Source organism: Lolium rigidum, chromosome 3 (assembly GCF_022539505.1).
Source record: "Lolium rigidum isolate FL_2022 chromosome 3, APGP_CSIRO_Lrig_0.1, whole genome shotgun sequence".
NCBI lineage: Eukaryota > Viridiplantae > Streptophyta > Magnoliopsida > Poales > Poaceae > Lolium > Lolium rigidum.
The window spans coordinates 73,976,947-73,982,946 of NC_061510.1; positions in this window are offsets into that span (position 1 = coordinate 73,976,947).

The following is a 6,000-nucleotide window of genomic DNA, read 5'->3' on the forward strand; positions in this document are numbered from 1 at the left end:
AGCCAACATCACATATGGTAGCAAACAGAGACTATAGAAACTACTACTACTAGCTAGCACAATCGGGCATTCAATCATTTGTTCATCAACTATGCATGCGCTCCATAGACCGTACTAGCGATGGAACATGCGTCACCCCTAGCTAAAAGGTGGCTAGACTAGATTCTCCGTTCTCGCGGTAGCTAGCTAACCGGCACAGCGTCAGTCCTACTCGGATGGAGACCTCGGCGTGGAGAAGCAGGAAAGGCTAGATCGAGTCCGGTGCACGGCGACGTACACGTGTACGTACGCGCTCCACGTGTGTGCCACGCCGGCGCCGCCGGGAGTCTCGTGAGACGCGGCCGTCGCGCAGCCAGCTGCACTGCCTTGCCGCCATGCAGTCGACGCAGAGCCGAGCCGGGCTGCGACTGCGGTACCCAGGAAACCAAGATTTAAAAATCGTGGCCAGCCGCTGGCTCGAGCCGGCCGTAGTCAGGGACATGGCCTCGGCGCGCGGCCGTGTCACGCTGCCTCGGGCTCGGCCACGACCAGTGACACGCGGGACCCCCCTCTGTCCCGGTTTAATCCAACCCGTGCGTGTACAGCGCTGCTGTGCTGCCGGCTCGGCTCGGCGCAGGTCCTCCGTCCTCTGTCGTCTCGGTGCGCGCGGGCGCTCTGGCCGCGGCCAGTTCAAAACGGCGACAGCCGCCGACCGACGGTGCAACGGAGCTGGCTGGCTGGTTCGAGTTGGACGCATGCATGTGGAGCAGCCGAGCAGCGGCACACAGGCAGCCACGTTTCTGAACTTGGCAGGGGGAGGACTGACGCAACGGCAACGACAGGGGCTGCTTCATATGGCTTCTGTCCAAATTTGAACTTGTGCGATGGATCGAGCAAGCACGTCTCCACGGCCGTCACGACAAATTCGAGAGCTGCCTGAGTGGCTGACCCGACAGGATTCACACTTGCTGGATGTGGGGGTCGTCGACCTAGCGTAATCACCACGGACCAAGATCGCGCGCGCGTGTGTGCCGCTAGCTACCACCTAGCAATATCATTTGGCCACTCCGTCCAAGTTCAAAACTACCCAACATTGTGCCCCCAACCATATAAAATTAAACTCTTTGCACTAGTTGTTGTCTTACGTGTGAGCTCCCATCTAGGGTTCCGTCCCCTCGCCGGCGACGCTGCTGGTCCGCTCCCCCTCCAGTGGCCTTAGGGCCTTGGAGGTGTGGCGGATCACGGCCTCTCGCCGGCGGGAGGGTTTTCGTTCTTTGTTAGGTTATTTTCAGTGTCTTCTTCGGGATGGTGAGGCGGCGACTCCATCTTGATGTCAGAATAAGGTCCTCCCCGCTCTATCCTCGCTCTGGTGGTGCGTCTAGCATCGGCGAGAGGGCGCGTGGAGTCATGTGCCCGGCGGATCTCGCAGGATCCGATCGGTTTTCGTGTTCGTTGGTGTGGTTTCAGGTCGGTCTCTTCCGATCTAAAGTTGTCATCTTGGGCGACGGTTCATCGCTCCGGTGCGCCGGTCCTTTGGGACCTTAGCACGACGACTTCCCGTTTGTCTACTACAACAAGCTCTACTACGACAAGCTTTGCCCGGATCCGGTGATGGAGGGCGAGGACATCGGCGCGCCTTCGGCTCGCGTCAGTGTTTGTAGTCGTCGCTAGGTGGTCGAAAGACCTACTTGTAATTTTTATTACTTTTAGGTCAGTTTGTACTGCTATTGATGATTATTAATAGATCGGTGGAATTTTCGCAAAAAAAAATATATATATAGAGAATGGATTTCGTATAATACATTTTAGTTACACATGACACGCACAACAGCTAGCTCTCGAGGAGAGTTTCAAATTACCCTAAAGGCCTAAACAGGGCAACATGCATTTTCATGGTATTTTGCACCCGTGCATAGAATAGATTACACTTGGCGTCGTCCATAGATTGCAGAAGAAGCGTAAATCATGAGTGTTAGAGCATCCAGTCGCGTCCCCCAAATCATCCCCAAACCGATTTGGGGCGCGCCGGACAAAAAATGCTCCCAGCCGCGTCCGCCAAGACCGTTTTTGTCCAGCGCGGTCCGATACGGTGTCCGGCGCCCCGAGCCCGTCCCCGTCCCACAGGGGACGCACCGGGGACCCTGGACACACCGAAAAGCGAGGCGAAGCGACACGGGCCCGACACGTCAGCGACACAATAAATTTTAACCTAACCGTCGCCTACCTCGCGACGGAAGTTATTAGCGAGCAGCAACGGTGCAGCTCCCGCAGAGGCGCAACGAAGCGTCTCGTCGCGCCTAGCTCTGCGTGCCGGCGTTAATGAGCGTCACCGCTCCCCCGCCTCCCTCCGGCCTATAAAAAGGTCCGCCTCTCATCGTCCCTCTCACACACAAACCCTAGCGCCTCTCTCCCCAACCCTAGTCTCCACCATCTCAACAAGAGTCGACACCATGGCTGGGAGAGGCGGAGGCCGAGCTCGCGGTCGTGGTCGTGGCCGCGGCAGAGCTACACGCTCGTCGTCGCCTGCCGCACCGTCGTCTTCATCGTCGGAGATGGACGTGGAGGGGCCCGTGCAGTTCGAGTTCATCCTCGTCCTCAAGAGCGACCCACGCGGCATCCAGAGGCTGCCTGACTCCTTCGCCGCCAGGGACGGAGCCAGCTTCCCACCTTGAGGGGGGCAAAATGATGTTGTAAAGTTGATGAGGGGGCAGAGTTACCTAAATCATCAAGAAATTAGAGCTATAGTGAGTGGTGCTCTTCATAAAATCCAAATCATGGGGGTGGCTAAGCCCCCCTCGTCCCCCCTTCTCTTTGTCCCTGTTCGTCGCCTACGTCGCCGGCGACGACCGCCCGGGCACGCTGCATCTCCGGGAGGCTGCGTGCGGCTACTACCGGTGGATCGTCGACGTGATCTACGACACGCGCGACAAGATGTACCTCTACATCGGCTGGGAGAAGTTCGCGCACCACCACAGCCTCGAAGCCGGCTTCGTCCTCCTGTTCTCCTACTTTGGTGACAGGGACATGAGCGTCAAGGTCTATGACGAGACGCGCTGCCGCCGAGACTACCAGGGTGACATCACCGACGAGGAGGACGACTGATGAAGAGTGTTGTCTCTTCGCAGCGAATACGTGCACGAAGGTCTCTGGTTGTTCTTCCTCGGAAGAACCAACAGGGGCACCGTCACCAGCTGGATTTTCCAGTTTGGGTGACTGGGTGTGCCCTCGAGTGTTCTTTCTTGACAGCGAACACACGAAACCTTCGATGCACGGTCTAGTTAGGTTTAGTTTTTTTGCAATATTTTTTACTTGTGTCCACCATGGTTCAAAATATGTATTAGTTTATGGAAAAACATGTTCCAAATTATGTCTTCGTGTAAACCACGTTCCCAATTATGTATTAGTTTGTGGAATATTACTTCTCTTTATTGAAATAAAAATGCAAAAATGGAAAAAAGTATTTTAATGTTTGGGGGACGCGGCTGGGAAGCGACGTCCTGCGGCACGAACGAAACACGTCCCCCAAACACTTAATCCCGCGCGGTATGGGGGATGGTTTGGGAGACGCGACTGGAGATGCTCTTAGGTACCGGTAAGATTTAAATTTTGGGGCTAATGCTGGCACTATGTATTGGATTTGAAATATATGTAAAAGAGATTTGAGGCTAATGCTCTAATGATCTAGTATATTCGGTTTCAAACATAGATTAGAAGTATTTTTCATCATCAACTCTCCTAGCTATTTCTCTTCACCTCTTCCGATCAGCCTCACTAACACACTTTAGGGCGAGGAATCTATAGACCCTTGACTTCTCTTCTTTTAATGCATTCACTCATATTTTTCTTAGACTGCTGTATGTATCATTACTTTTTTCCTATTACTCAGGTTAGAAGATCCGTTGTTTAGATCTCTTGTACATGGACTAGGTAAATGATAAATACATTCTGAGTAGTAGAGTCATTGTATCAACTAGAGTTATTTAAAGGTACAAAGATCATTCTTCCATTGTATTAGCTGATGGCACAATTTTTACCCATAAAATATTATGAGCTTTTTATAATTTATATTGGTCGCCCTTTACTCCACTTGTTATATTTCAACATGTAAGAAATATTAGGTCCTTTATACTAAATACTTCTACCTTTTATGGATCATTACCTAATTTTAACTACATCTGATCATAATTATCTTTTCTTCGTATTGCGTCTACCAACATTAATAATTTGAATCTTTATTTAATACAAAAACCACGGTTAGACAATTTAAATGCTTATCCTTAGTTTGTGCCCTTGCTTAATTAGTTTGGCCTAGATAGTATAGTTTTCTTCCAAATTTTAGTCCGATACAATTTACTAATTTTTTTATTTATGTTGTATGGTGTATGTGTCTATGACAAAATAACATTAAACTAAAAAATTAATCTATGCAACCTAGATGTTATACATTATCTTTGTGTTGCTTGGGTCTATTTTGTTATATTTATATGTATATTAATGACTGAATAGTGTTCTATGGTGAACATATCTAACAAATATCAATAGATTATAAATTCAATCTTTCCTAAAATTAAAAAAAATCTAGTATAGAGTACTATTAATCATCTAGTGACAAAAGTACATATATACTACACAACGACTTTCTTTCAAGAAATATATAAATATATAGTACTAGCAGAAGATTGCACGGGCCCCATTTTAGAGCAACTCAAAATTCAAAACTAGGAAAACAACAGGTGTAGATCACAAAAACCATGTGTGATGGACTTCGAGCTATCCTAATTCTGTAACCCATTAGGTGACCAGCGATCGTGTCACGTCTTAATGAAGTATGAGTGCTCCTTGTAAAAAAATGATATAGAGTTGGATTCAGTCAAAAGTGTTGCTAAGGATGAAGATCCTCTTCCTCAGGAGGAAGGGAATCCACATATTCTACCTATGGTGCATGAAGGATTCTGGCATAATGTTCCGGATCAACAGATGCAGTATAATGTTGTAGTGAATCAAGGGATGGTTGTTTAGGTTGCTGACCAAGGTGCTAATGTTGCATCAGTTGTCGCTATGGAACCCTAGCTTTGAACCTGGTACTCAACCTACCAATGAAGCACTAGGTTTTCCTACTGCTGAGCAAGATCTTGTTGTGATCAACCATCTCACGAGTATGATTGCTGACCTCATGGGCAAAGATGATTGTTGAATCAAGCTTACGATGTGTTTTGATGCAGTGAATTGGATCTGAAATTGAATTAGTCTGGAAATTCCAAATTCTAGTGGAAATGAATTGGTTTCAAATTCTGATTCTGTCGTTTGGGTGCGCTTGGAATTTGGTGTTGGAATCAAAGGTTGTACCCAATTCCAATTCATGTTTGGATGTACAAACCATGTAATCTGATGCTTTTTTGAGTTTGGACAATATAATCTTAGAAGTCGTTTGGAAGCCAGGCTTTCCTTTCATTTGTAGCATTTTGAAATGAATACATGTATTCATTTACATTATAATTCCAGAAATGGACACTTCTTTGGTTGCCACAGAAATTGCAAATGACAGTAGAATTCAATATTGAATTTGTAAATGGCTTCCATGGAGAAACACGAATGACAGGTCTCAGCTCGGAATCGTGTTTACCCATGGCATCATTTTGCTGAATTTTCTAAATAAAATGATGGCCCAATTCTGTGGCAACCAAACAACCCACCTATGGAATTCCAAAATAATTTTCAAGATTCCAAACCCAAATGATGGATACCAAACGACTTCTTATGTACATGTAAAAAGCATGTGTGTATTAGAATATATATATTATTTTTCTCATACGCTGAAGTAGTAAAATAAATAGAATACGGCGGAAATGGATAAATAGTTGTCAAGTACCGACAACAATTAAACATGGATAAATAGTTCTTTATCTAACAAATAGCACAAAGTTGGTAGTTCATGTGTCTCATACATAGCACACAAAATAGCACACAGGTAGCATAAATTGGACAACTCATAAAACAGGAAGTAAATAATAGTTTATAACA